Genomic DNA, 14,733 nt, shown 5'->3' on the forward strand with positions numbered 1-14,733 from the left:
CTAGTTTAACCTAGTCTACCTGTGAACCACCGCCTCCTAGAGGGCTGTAGAGGTATCTTCCAATTTTCATGCCCATTTGCCAATGTCTCATTCCTTAATACAACTACTTTTCATATATCTGAAGATCAATTTATTCTAAAGCATTATTGAATTCACAGATGAATTTTTCAACAACTGGTTTCTCAAGAAATGTATGCTAAAATATAGACTGTTATTTTGGAAATCCACAATATTTTTAAATGTCAAAAAGGAAACCTCATCCCATTCATTCAACAAGTATGTACTAGTATTGAGAGCCCATATGTGCCTGCCACTGTGCTAGATACAGCGTGTTGTGGCAAGCAGGGTTCAGAGCAGAGAGACCGTGGAGAAGGATGTTGTAACCTGAGCGAGGATGAGGAAAAGACATGGACTGGGACAATAGCAAAGCAAAAGACGAAAAATGGCCAGATTGGGGCATATTTTGAAAGCAGAATAAACCAGACTTGCTGGTGGATTTGATGCTGAGGGGGTCAGGTAATGAGAGAAATAAAAAATCACACCTAGAATTTTAGCCTGCACAACTGGATGATGTATCCACTGTATGAGAAAATGAAAAAAGGTTAGAAACCATTGGACAACAGCATGAGGCTTATGAAGGTAGGTGAGGGGGTCATTGGAAAAAAATTCTGGAGGCCAGATCAAGAGGGTGGGGGGACCTTAAACACCAGAACAAGACATTCATAACTGAAAGCACGTTCTTTAATCACCCCCCAAAAGTCAGCAGTTTGGGATCCCTGAGAATGCCTGGGGGAGCTGCTTTTCAATCAACTACACTCTGAGTACCGAGTGTATACAGGCACTACACTTGGCACCATGGGGGACACAAAGAAAGATAAGATGTAATCTCAGTCATGAAGGCATCATCATCTCATCGGTAGAATCTCAAGACCCACAGATGAGAAGAGCCAGCATCCTGACTTTGAACAACAGCATAAGACAGGCTCTAGAAGGAAGCGGAGGTTTTGGCTTTTGTCAAGATCCCTGTGAGGAATTAGTCAGAAATATCCTGGATCTTCTTTGCATCTTTTCGTCAAAAGGTTTGTCCTCATGATACATACAAACAGGCTTGACACGCTCACTGTGTTCAGTTTCCATTCCGCATTCTTCATCCTGACAAGTGAATGGACCCAACCCCAATGCCCAGTGCATCCATATCCCAGATGCTGTGAGTATTGGCTGCCAGGCTCCCATCCGCCCTGGGGAAGAATTGCTCTCAAACAGGAGCCACCTCACCCAGAAAGCCCACCTTGGGCACATCCCTTCCCCACGAGGCATCCTATAGCCAATAATAACTGACCTGGAGTTAAAAAAAGGCTCACCCCACACCTCAACGTGGCATCAGTGCTGCAGCACAGTTCACACTCCAGGGCTCCCTGTGGGATGAGACTGTAGCTAGTCTCCCACTGAGACCACATCCTTGCTCCTTCTCTTCTCCTTGTCCATCTCCTTGCTCCTGAGAGCTCAATACATCACACGCCTGAGAGCCAGGGTCTCACATTCGGTTTGTAGATATCAACTCTGTACTTCACTCTTGACCACAATGCTGTCATTAATAACAACTAACATTTTAGAGCCCCTATTATATACCAGACAATATGGGACCTGCTTTAAGTACCTCATCGTATATGATCTCCAAGGTTTAGTAACACTATCCCCATTTAACAGATGAAGAAACTGCAGCTTGAGAGAGCATCAACCCTAACAAGTTCCTCTGGCCTCTCAAAAGGAATCCAGATCTGCTAGGGGGCTGCACTCCTCATTCTGCAAAACCATCTTTTCCTCCATTTTATTTTTATTTTTTTATGTTATATTTGAAACAAGATTACAATCTTGAATTTTAGAATGACTATATCAGAACTGCATTATTTCATAAACTAGAGGCCTGGTGCACAAATTCATGTATAGGTGGGGTGCCTGGCTGGCGATCGGGAACAATCGGGGGGAGGGAGAGGGCGCGGCTGGCGGGGAGAGGGACTGTGGGAGGTTGGCCAGCTGCCCCTCCGCCCTCCCCCATTGGGGCCAATGGCGGGGGGTGGCCGGCCGGCCGTGGGAGGTTGACCAGCTGCAGGAGGTTGGCTGGGGGAAGCGCACTGACCACCATGGGGAAGCTCCTGTGTTGAGCATCTGCTCCCTGGTGGTCAGTGCACATCATAGCAACTGGTTGACCAGTCATTTGGTCGTTCGGTTGTTCGGTTGCTTAGGCTTTTATATATATAGATTCTTCTTTTACTTAACATGCAGACATGTCCAGCTAGACCCAGGTGTGTGTGTGGCGGGGGGGGGGGGGGGGTATGGTGGCTTTATTTTTGGTGTTCAAGTGTAAGGAAGAAAAATCATGGTTCTTTTGTTTAGCATACATGTTTTCCAACTTAATTAACTAGATCTTTAAAAATGAAAACCTCTGACAGCCATATTTATCTCGTCAAAGGATAAATAATTCTTCAGTGAAATGTTGCTGGTCTATTAGTAAATGTCCTCCCATATGGCTCTTCCCACTGCCCCCCCCCCCAAGCCTTCTGTCCCTTCCTGTTCCACAGGATCCTTTTCCAAGTGCAAGGACCTTGGTGGAGACAGCGGTTCAACACCCCCCAGAGGAGTTGCCTTCTGCTCAATCCACCTCCCCAGTGACTCGTCAGGGATCAGACAGACCCAAAGCCTCCACTACAACTTTAATAAAAATGGTGTCAACTTTAATATAGGCCCCATTTTCTAGCCCCGTTTGGCCCCCTCTGAAGACCAGTGGTCAATTACATGAGTTTCACTGTGCAAGATCTCCTAGGGCAGTGAATTCAATTTATTTCCATCTGTTTCAGCTTTCTCTTGGAAGGCCTATTTTAAGTGGCAAGAAGCACTTTAGTTCTCCCAAGGACTGCTCACTCAACATGTTCCTAATGTTTTTAATAAGCGTATGTGTTGACGTGAGGGTGTCCCACCATGTCTTCTTCTAAATGCTCAAAATACTCAATGAGATCTGAGTCTTCTGTAGAATCCCCAAGAATCAAGCCTCGACACCAGTAGAGTCAAAGGGTAAATATCTTGACTCTCCAAACCCCCCACCCCCCGAATGAAGGGGGATAAGAGAGTGAAACTGACTTATACTGGCCATCTACAAGGAAAGGGGGGTGTGGCGGGCACAGCTGCAGGCAAAGCGGGGGGAAGGAACAAGCCTACATGCTTTGCATAAGCTTTTCCTTGTGCCTAGAATGTTTTCTCTCTTTCTCCAACTACTGAACTATTATTCATGCTTCAAAACCCAGTTTAAATGCCATCAACTCTACGATGTACACGAGCTTCCCCAGGCCCTCAAGACAGTCACTGCTCTCTGTGGAAGTACCGAGTACAGTCCACTCTCAGGATATAACACAGCAGGTCATTAAGAGCTAATTCCTTTGTGATATGACCCAGGATAAATACTCACTCCATCACTCACTGGCTGTGTGACTTTGTGCGAGTCATTCACCTCCTCTGAGACTCAGTTGCCTCGTCTGTAAAATGCTAAAGCACACTAACACTTAGCACTATGCCTGGACTGCAATAAAAGCTCAATAAAATGGTAGCAAAGTCTTCATTACTATCATCATTATCACACCCTCCTCTGAATTCCCGTAAGTACCATTTTCCTATTGTCCGTTCCATTAGTATACTATTTACCCTCCATGGCCTTGTTTTGTTCATTAATGTTGCGTGTATGTAGATCTCTTTTCCTTAACTACACTGCAAGGTCCCTGTGGAACAAAATGCATCTTACCCTTTTGTATCCCACACAGCTATGAGAACAGTGCCAAACACGTGATACATGCTCAAATATTTGCAGAATAAATTCTTAAAGCTTTGGCTACAAGTATAGTGCTTACTTTGCTTGGCAACAGAACAAACAGCATTTTGTATTTACATTCTTGCTTCCGGGGCTAATTGATGTGGGCCTTATAGTCATAAAACCCCTCTAACCTGTCTCCTAATAATGGCAGAAGCCATCAATTAAACAAACCATTAGATGCATCAACAACCTATTAATCCGCTCTTCGTGGAGGGATGGTGGTTGATTTTCAGCTCTCTGGCTGTACAGTGGAGCTGGATTTAAAGGAAATATTAAGTTTGGTTTCTAGCTTTCCATCAGCCCTGCTTACTCTATAAAATGGGATTGGGTGATTATGTAGCTAACATAAATATGGAGATAGAGAAAGATATGCAGATAGGTTCTAACCCAGTTCCCAGCATAATGCAAAACTGTAATGTATGTGGCTCTAAAAATCCGGGGTGTGGGGGGAATAGAGTTGGAGAATAGAAGGAGGTCCGCACAAGCCCTGGATCTGCCACCAAAGTCCTCTGATCTCTTGTTTTCTCATAAGCAAATGGGGATGAAAATATCTCCTGTGCAGGGCTATGACGAGAATTATCTGAGGTTATCCTATGTAATAAAATAGAAACATGGTAATTGGCGTACAACCGCTACCCTTCCCACTGGCTAATCAGGGCGATATGCAAATTAACTGCCAGCCAAGATGGTGGCCGGCAGCCAGGCAGCTTGTAACTAACATGAGGCTTGCTTGCTTCAGTGACGGAGGACTCCAATGTTCCCCGCCTGCGTTCCCCGCCTGCCGCTGCAGGCCTCTGAGCTGGCAGTTTGAAACATAGTTACAAAAACAGAAGCTAAACAAAACCCCAGAAACCAGCTTTCAGTGAGCCCAGGATATCAGAGCTGGAGTTGATACAGAGTTTCGATTGTAGAACCTAAACAAACCAGATACCTGCTTTCAGGAGCGGAGGCCTAAGAGCTGGAGCCTCAGAGCTAAAGCTGGCTCAGAATAAAAAAAAGAAAAAAACAAGCAGTTGGGAGCTTCAGTCCCAGCCTGAAAACAGCCCTCAGCCCCTCATCCAGACTGGCCAGGCACCCTAGTGGGGACCCCCACCCTGAAGGGTGTGTGACCAGCTGCAAACAGCCATCATCCCCTCATCCAGGCTGGCCAGGCACCCCAGTGGGGACCCCCACCCTGATCCGGGACATCCTTCAGGGCAAACCAGCCAGCCCCCACCCATGCACCAGGCCTCTATTCTATATAGTAAAAGGGTAATATGCCTCCCAGCACCGGGATCAGCGGAGCCACGAGGTCTCCCGGCACCGGGATCAGCATGATAGGGGGCAGCACCCAAACCCCCTGATCGCCCTGTGGCTCTGTGTGTGACAGGGGGCGGGGCCACAACCTCCCTATCTGCCCTGCTCTGTTCCTGACAGGGGAAGGCGCCCCAACCCCCTGATCAGCCCTGCTCTGTGCCTGATAGGGGAGAGCTCCCCAACCTCCTGATCGCCCTGCGGCTCTGTGTGTGACAGGGTGCGGCGCCCCAACCCCCCCACCCCACGGGCCCTGCTCTGTGTGTGATGGGGTAGAGCCATAACCTCCCCATCGGCCCTGCCCTGAGTGTGACAGTGGCGGTGCCCCAACCCCCTGATCGGCCCTGCTCTGTGGGTGATAGAGGGCGGCGCCCCCAACCCCCTGATCCGCCCTGCTCTGTGTGTGATGGGGGGGGGTGCGCCAACCCCCCTGATGGGCCCTGCTCTGTGAGTGACAGTGGGGAGCTCCTCAACCCCCTGATCAGCCCTGCTCTGTGTGTGACAGGGAACGGAGCCCCAACCCCCTTGATGGGCCCTGCTCTGTGCATGACGGGGGCAGCGCCCAACCCCCTGATCCACCCTGCTCTGTGTGGGACAGGGGGCGGTGCCCCAACTCCCCTATTGGCCCTACTCTGTGCATGACATGGGGGAGCTCCTCAACCCCCTGATCGGCCCTGCTCTGTGCGTGACAGGGGGAGCTCCTCAACCCCCTGATTGGCCCTGCCCTGTGCGTGACAGGGGGCAGTACCCCAACCCCCTGATTGGCCCTGCTCTGTGCGTGACAGGGGATGGCGCCGCAACCTCCCCATCGACTCTGCCTTGAGTGTGACAGGGGGCGGTGCCCCAACCCCCCAATCGGCCCTACCCTGAGCGTGACTGAGGGTGGCATCACAACCTCCCGATCGCGCTGCTCTGTGCATGACAGGGGGCGGCACCCCAACTCCCCAATCGGCCCTGCTCTGAGCCCGACCAGGGGCTGCACCTAGGGATTGGGCCTGCCCTCTGCCACCCGGGAGCAGGCCTAAGCCAGCAGGTCATTATCTCCCGAGGGGTCCCAGACTGCGAGAGGGCACAGGCCGGGCTGAGGGACCCTCCTCCCCCCGAGTGCACAAATTTTTGTGCACCGGGCCTCTAGTTATACATATAATCGTCTGTATTAGTATAGATGATACAACTGAGAACACAGGACAGAGTGCCTGCCCTCATGAAATTAACAGTCTAGGACAAGATACAGACCAACAATCAGTTAGTTCAAGAGGGTAGTAGGGCTATGACAGAAGGCAGTACAGAGGGCCGAGGGGACACACACAGGAGACAGGCGGAGTCCAGCAGGCTTTCCCGGAAGAGGTGCATGCTGGCCAGTACCTCTCACGCCCAGCCTCACACCCACCCTTCCATCGCCCCTGTGGTGACCAGGGGCTGTGACTATGCCCACTTTGCCGGACGCATGCCTGCAGGTTCCGAAAGACGGGTGATGCCGGCAGAGACTACAGAGCTGGAGGAGCTGCATTCGTTGGCGAGCACTGCTCTAACGAGGCGTCACTCTGGGCAGCCTAAACGACATAAAGCTCTTTGCTCACAGTTCTGGGGCTGAGATGTCCCAGATCCAAGTGTCAGCAGGGCTGGCTCCTTCTGAGGCTGAGACGGAGTCAGCTGCAGGCCTCCCTGGCTCTGGGTGCTGTGCCATCTCTGGTGTCCCTTGGCTGGCAGATACATCACTCTGATCTCTGCTCCACGCTCTCGTGGACTGTGTCCCCTTTTTATAACAGTCATGTAGGAGTCAGGGCTCACCTTAACAAATTACACCTGCAACGACCCCATTTCCAAATAAGGTCCCATTCTGAGGTACTGGCGGCTAGGGCTTCACCACAGGAATTTCAGGGGGGAGGGAATTCAACCCATCCCAGGGGCAGAGGGACTGTTCCTTCCACTTTGCATCCTGCTCCTATCTGTGTCAATGGCTTGCCCCAACTCCAGGCAGTGCCAGTTGGTTCCAGAAACAGTAGCTAGCTCCAGCTTCAAAGTGTTGTTTTCCTCACATTCCTACAAACAGCCTCTGTAGGGCCCACCAGAGTCACTTGTATCAACTGGTCAGGGCCACCCCCTCAGAGCCCGTCTCAGCCCCATGGGGACCTACCAAACATCTACTAGTAGATTCTAATGTCCCAACCTCCTCCCTTTGTCCTCTATCCCTGTAGGTACTGAGTCTTTCTGCCTGAGAGGGGCAGCCTCTGACCTAGCCCCTGATATGTATGCCCTGTGTGATCCCCTCCCCTTGAGTGCAAGAGGACTTATGGACTCACTTCCACTGGGAAACAGCAGAGGTGATGGGATGTCCCTCTAGAGCAGCGGTTCTCAGCCTGTGAGTCGAGACCCCTTTGGGGGTCGAACAACCCTTTCACAGGGGTCGCCTAAGACCATCAGAAAACACATATATAATTACATATTGTTTTTGTGATGAATCACTATGCTTTAATTATGTTCAATCTGTAACAATGAAATTGGGGGTCACCACCACATGAGGAACTGTATTAAAGGGTCGCGACATTAGGAAGGTTGAGAACCACTGCTCTAGAGATTAAACGATGACTGTGGCCTCCTTCATGGGTGTTGTCTTGCTTGCTCGCTCTGATCAATCAGCTGCCATGTTGTGAGCTACTCTATGGAGAGGCCAAGGTGGCCAGTACCTGAGGAGGCCTCCAGCCAACAGACAGTAATAAACTGACGGCTTCAGTCCAACAGCCCACAAGGAATTGAATCCAGCCAATAACCGCTTGAGTGAGCTCAGAAGCAGATCCTCCCCCGGCTGAGCCTTCAGATGAGACCCCAGCCTCAGCTGCCGCCTGATTGTTGCCTTATAAGAGACCCTGAGGCAGAAGACCCAGCTAGCCATGCCCAGGTTCCTGAGATAGTGAACAGCTGTTTTAAGCTACAAAGTGGTGGGGTAACTGGTTACACAGCGATGAATAACTAACCCACTGTGGTTACTCTCTCTGTGACCTGAGTGTTCCCTTTACACCTACCCCGTCTCCCAATAAGGGCTTAACCAGATCCCTATCAGATTCTCTTCATTAAATTAACTGATATGATTTCTATTTTCCTGATTAGACACTGGCTGACACAAGATGGCATCTCAGCTGTGGCATTAAGGACAAGTGGAAGTTAACCAGACAAAGAGGATGGGAAACATGTTTCAGGGGGAGGAAAAAAACATATGCAAAGGCCCAGGCACCATCCACTCATTCTTTATGAAACACCTGTCACATGCCAGGCCTATTGCTATGAATGAAATGACAGATGAGAGAGCAAGGTCCTATCCCCCATGAAGATTGTCCTGGCATGACCGGAATAAGGCAGCAGCGAGAAAAAGCCAAGCCCTCATGCACGGCCCACACGCTAGGCCTCCTCACAAGGCACACACACGTCCTGTTAAGACAGGGCCCTTGCCGTGCATTCCTAATCCAGGCACCAGACCAGTACCCCCTCCCAGCTTCAGCATCTCATCTGTAAAGCAGCAACGACAGTCTCTCCCCTCGTGGGAACGGTGGCATTGATCACATGAGGTTTGGAGGCTTAAAGCAGCTTTGTAGAGGAGACATAGCAGTCCTGCTTAACAACTGAAGCTCTCAGCTCCGAATGATCCGATTCCTTTATCTGCCCAGCGGCCAGCGGCCCTCTGCTGGCCTGGAGCTGACTGCAGCCTCGGGGAACAGGATTAAACACAGAGCCTGTTGCTTCTGGCCCCAGCCAGCGGGTTGCTGGTCATTGATAAAAACAAGCTGTAATACAAAGAGCAACCTCCCCGCGGACAGCGGCTCCATAAATCATCAGCTACCAAGGGCTATTGAATTACCTTTGGAAGATGGATGACACCAAGCTGGAAGGCTGCTTGATAAGGTTTCCCTTTGAATAATTCCGCGCAGAAAGCTGCGTTTGAGAAATGGGGTCTTCCCACCAGCTCAGCCCCTTCCTTGCCGTCTCCGCCGGGTGCTTTCAAGATAAACACGTTTCCTATGGGCTGCCACCGCGTCTGTGATGAAGGAAGAAAACTTACTGCCAGGCCCCAGGGAAGTATCTACGTCTGTCCAAGGCACAAAAGAAGGCTTTGTGCTATTACTGATATTCATTGTTCATAGTACTAACTTATTAATAATAGCCATCACTTATTAGGCATATTCTAGTGGCAGGCAATGTGCAAAGCATTGAGTGCATTAAATCCTCCAACAGCAAGAGGCAGATCCTATCACTCTGTCCATTTGGTTGATGAGAAAACTAAGACTCTGAGGGGTGTATGACTTTCCTGAGCTGACACAGCTGGTATGTGTTGGAGCTGAGACTCAGAGTCATGCTTTTAATAAGAGTCAGCACACTTTTTTCTGTGAAGAGGCAGATATTCAATATTTTAGGCTTTGTAGGCCATATGTTCTCTACTGCAACACTCACCTCTGTCCTTGAAGTGCAAAAGCAGCCATAGACAACACATAAGCAAGTGAGTGTGGCTGTGTTCTAATAAAACTTTATTTACACAAACAGGCAGAGGGCCCGATTTGGTCAGTGGACCATATTATGACACCTCTTTTCTTAGCTCGTATATGGCACTGACTCTGTTTGGGCTTTGCAGTTTCTTCCACTTATCTGTTTCCACATAGAAAATGTGAGGGGAGCTCAGACCAGGATGGTGGTGGGAGAGACAGAGAAAAGCGAATATATTTGAGAGCTAATGAGGGTGTAGGACGTGAAGAAGGGAGTGGTATTCAGACTGCCTTCCAAATTTCTGGCCTGCATAACTGGATGGGCAGTTGTGGGGTTCACTGAGGTGGAAACACTGGGGGTCAGAAATACAGTCAATCATAGAATCTGAGCTCAAGAAATCTGTGAAGCAATCCAGTGGACATATCAAGAAGGAAGCTGCACAGATGTGTCTGCAACTCAGAGGCGAGACAAGGTTGAAGTTAGTAACATAAGAATCATCAGATTATAGACGTTCACCCTTTACATGGCAGCCTTTGGCTTGGACCCCAATTCCTGGCCTCATCACTTGCTGGTTACCCTTTGCCACATGGCAGGAACCATACCCCTCTACAAAGACAGAACTACTTGTCTGCCTCCTTCAGAATTCATTCATTCATCCAACTAATGGTTTTGGATTTCGTCATTTGTGATGGGTTATCTTTGATTCAATGGCAGAAGCCATAACAACTCTATAAAGACAGAACCACTTATCTGCTTCCTTCGAAATGCATTCATTCAACACGCAGTCTTGGATGTTATTGTGTGCCAATGACACCCTTGGGGGCTGATCATACAGGAGTGCCAAGAACCTACAAGGCTTTGGTCCTTATAGGCATTTAATATTTATGGCTTCTTCCTTCATGTGAATCACCCAAAACACTGAGCTTTGCTCTTCCATGTCTGGCCTGGAGTAAATCATGCCTCACAGAAGGAAATGCTTGCCATACATGACCTCAAAATTTAATAGCACAACAGAATTATAGCATCTCAGACTTATATTGGTAGGATCCATGATGTCAAGTAGATTTCTTCTGACATTCCAAATGTCACTGATGGGTGGGGGCTTCCTGGAGAGCTAAGGTGAGAAAGATTCAGCTGGAAAAATCAGAGGGATCCACTGGTGATGTCTGTCAAGGGCTTGATATGGGAGAGTGGAAGGCCCTGTGCCCATGGCTCTGATCGCAACTCCTCCTTTGTATGTGCTGCTGAATCCTATTTGATAATATTTTTAAGGACTTTTGCATCTAGAATTGTTAGTAATGTCCTCATCTGCATTTCTTTTCTTTTTTTCCCTTTTCTTTCATCTGCTTTTCTTATCTAAGTTATATTGGCCTGATGATACAAGTTGGAAACAATTCTTTTTTTAAAAAAAATTCTCATCCAAGGATATGTTTATTGATTTTAGAGAGAAAGGGAGAGGGGAGAGCGAGGGGAGAGGGAGGGGGAGAGGGTGAAGGAGGGAGACGGGGGAGGGGGAGAGGATCATCAATGTGAGAGAGAAACATCAATCAGTTGCCTTCCACACATACCTGAGTGGGGATCGAACCCACAACCCAGGTATGTGCCTTGATGGGGATTCGAACCTGTGACCTAACAATTCTTTCTTTATTTTCTGGAAGGGTTTGTGTAGTCTCAGCATTATTTTATCCTTAAATATTTGATAAATGTATCTGTGGTTGTGGGGGAGGGGAGGCAAGGGGAGGTTTTAAATTATGAATTCAATTTCTTAAATAGATACAAGGCTATTTAGGTTTTTCTATTTCTTCCTCTGCTAATTTTGGTATGTGATATTCTTCAGGGAAGTTGTACACTTCATCTAAGTTGTCAGATTTAACTAGATAACTTAATGGTACAGAAGTGAAAGCTTTGATATGACAACTGACATGCCCAGGCCACATAGTAAATGACAGACAAGTATAGGGGCTCCGGTCTTCAGAGGCTCAGCCGATTGCTCTCAATCTGCCACATCCAGACTCACCCTCCTCCTGAAAGCCCAAGGAAATGGTCTAAGATGTCTCTGAAAACGCCATACACAAGCACTTTAAATGCCACATGCCATTCCTTGGCATGATCTGATGACTCAGAGAGAGAGAGCTGTCCAGAGTGAAATCACCTTGGTCAGCACCTATCTGGAGCCTCAGATTTCAGCGATTTTACCTGCCGAAGCCTGGGGCCTTTTAAGAACACGGATGGCTGACAAGGAAGAGAAAGCCACTGCGTGTAGGCTGCCCTGGGAAGCACCCCAGGCTGCCTTTCCCCTCGGTGCACCCTGTCCCTGCAAGGAGCCAGGCTGTGCATGCAGATCACTCCCCCACCCCTGACTCTGGGCCTGGCCATCACAACCAAGTTCCTAGGGGACTGCTCGGCCTGGCCTGACCTACTTAGCTGTGACATGCCTGGCGAGGGTTGGAATGCAGCTAATGGGGATGGACGAGGAGGCAGGCTGGGGTGGCCCAGGGGAGATGAGCTCACAAGACTTGACTCACTGCTCCCCGGGGAAGGTCTCCCTAGAGGAGAAGCATGTTAAGTCTGACCACACAGGCGCCCTGCTTCAGAATGTTCAGCCATACCCTGGGCTCCCATGAGAGAGTCCAGACTCCAAAGCATGGCGTCCAGGGCTCTGCTTGTGCATCTCTACCCCACCCGCTCACTCCTGTGCTCCCCCCTCCCCCCTCCCCCTGTCCCCATTGTCTTCTCTGAGTGAGATTGATCTACTTTTAGTTCCAAAATGGCAACATGCTCTCCCTTGCCGCAGGGCCTTTGCATAGGCTATTCCCTTTGCCTAAACTATTTTCTGCCCCTGTTTTCACCTGGCTCATCCCACTTCACCTTCAGGTCACAGCCTGAAGGTAACTGACTCCAGTGGCATTTCTCAGCACCACAGTCTGTGCCCCTTACTTGTGCCTCCACAGCCCATCGCACTCACCCTGTGGCTGCGCTTACACGTTGCTTTGGAAACATTTGCTCCCTGCTTACAGTATCCCTGACTTACCTCTTCCCTGAGCAACATGGGCCTAGGATCAATTTCTTACTCAACAGCTTTGTTTGGACACCTTATAAACATGTCAGACTAATAAGTCTGATACTGAACTCCCCAACCTTCCCATCTCAGCAAATGGCAATTCCATCCATTCAATTGTTCAGGCAAAAACCCTTGGCGTCACCCTTAATTCCTCTCTTTTCATCACACCCCACATTTTACCGATCAGCAACTGACCTTTCAAAATATTTCCAGAGTTCAGCCGCTACCCAATGCCCCAGTGCCATGACCCTGACCCAAGCCACCATCATGCCTCACCCAGGTTATTTGCAATGAGCTCCCCACAAATGGCTTCTCTTGCTTCCCTGAGTTATTTCTATCACAGCAGCCCGAGGCCCCTTTTCAGACAGAAGACAGAGCATGTCACTTCTCTCTTCACAGCCCCCCCGTCCCACTCCTAATACAAACCGGTTCCCTTGCCACGGCCTACGCATCCCGACAGGATCTGACCCCAGCTCCCTCTGTCCTACAAACCTATTAGAATGGCAAACATCCAAAATCCTGACACTACCAAATGCTAGAGAGGATGTGGAGAAACAGGAACTCTCACTCACTGCTGGTAGGAATGCAAAATTCACTTCACTCTGGCAGGCAGTTTGGCAGCTTCTCACAAAACTAAACATAGTCTTACCATAAAGTCCAGCAACCATGCTCCTTATGTCTACCCAAATGAGTTGCTACTTATGGCCACACAAACACCTGCACATGTTTTTACCAGCTTTGTTCTTCATCGCCCAATCTGGAAGCAACCACCATGTCCTTCAGTAGGTAAATGGATAAATAAAGAGGGGTACATCTGGCCAATGGAATATTATTCCATGCTCAGAAGAAGTGAGCTAGCAGGCCATGAAAAGAAATGGAAGGAGCTTACTCAGTGAAAGGCACCAATTTGTAATGACTATATTATTCCAACTATATGGAATTCCAGAAAAGGCAGAACTATAGATAGTAAAAAGGTCACGGTTCCAGGGATTAGGGAGGAGGAAGGATAAACGGACAGAGCAGAGGATTTTTAGGGCAGGGAAACTATCCCCTATGACACTGATGGTGGATACATGTCATGTTTATCCAAACCATGGAATGGACAACACCAAGGGTGAGCCCTAATGTGTACTATGGACTTGGAGATAATGGGGTGTCAGTGCAGAGCTACTGGTTGTAACAAATGTCCCACTGTGTTGCTAGAGGGGGAGGCTGTATGAAGACAGGAATACATGGGAACTCTTAGAACTTTCTGATCAATTTTTCTGTGCACCTAAAACTGCTCTATAAAATAAAATCTATTAAAAATAAAAAGAAATGTCCTCTTTCTTCTCTGCTTCGTCCTTCTTACCTCAACACAGCAGGGGAAAGAAAGGGAACAGGAAAGTGTGGAGTACAGGGTTGTAAGAGACAGGCCAGATCCACCTTCTAAGTCCAGTCAATGCTGAGAAACAAAAGGGGAAATTTGAAAAAAAAAAAAAAAAAAAGTAAGGTTGGAGTTGAAAAATGGCCTGGCGACCAGGAGACGGAAAGTTATAGACCCCAACAGACTTCACAGGGAGCAGGAAGGTAGGAAGAGGGCGGGAAGTGGGACAGATCGTCCTCACGGTAGTTACTGGAAAAAATGAAACAATTTCATGTTTTTTCCTCAAAGAAAGGAGACTTCTCAGCTAAGAAGGCTCCAGTGGCGATTTCTGAGATATTTTACAAATCAGATTTTTCTCCCTTGTTTGTGCATCTAATGTTTACCCTTCTGTACACACACATATGCATGCACCACACACACACTCACACACAGCGAGAAAGGCCCTGTGTCTGGCAATATCCCAACACATGTTCTGGTCTTGTTGGTAGAACACAGGGCATTTTAACAAGAATATCCTCCGGCTCTGCTGAGAAGCAGAGTCTCAGTAACAATAACATCTACAAAAGCTCACACTTTCATTCCATTTTGTTTCAGGAGTGTTGAAATACTTGGCAGACTGTAATTCATTCGCATGTGCACACACACTCATCACCGTGAGAGGAATTGCAATTGTGAGATGCT

The 14,733-nt window shown here is 48.6% G+C and overlaps 2 protein-coding genes across 2 annotated transcripts in view; both read right to left on the reverse strand.

Moving 5' to 3' along the window:
* Positions 1-14,733, reverse strand: part of SRRM4 (serine/arginine repetitive matrix 4) — a 356,297-nt gene that overhangs the window by 201,621 nt on the left and 139,943 nt on the right. The window lies entirely within an intron of this gene.
* The window catches only part of SUDS3 (SDS3 homolog, SIN3A corepressor complex component), a 262,755-nt gene continuing 257,027 nt past the window's right edge, over positions 9,006-14,733 (reverse strand). The window contains exon 15 of the transcript XR_013997218.1: positions 9,006-9,182. The gene's annotated coding sequence lies outside the window, so the exon portion shown is untranslated. The remainder of the gene's footprint in view (positions 9,183-14,733) is intronic.

This window comes from Myotis nattereri, assembly GCF_964212035.1.
Source record: "Myotis nattereri genome assembly, chromosome: 19".
In the NCBI taxonomy this organism is placed as follows: domain Eukaryota; kingdom Metazoa; phylum Chordata; class Mammalia; order Chiroptera; family Vespertilionidae; genus Myotis; species Myotis nattereri.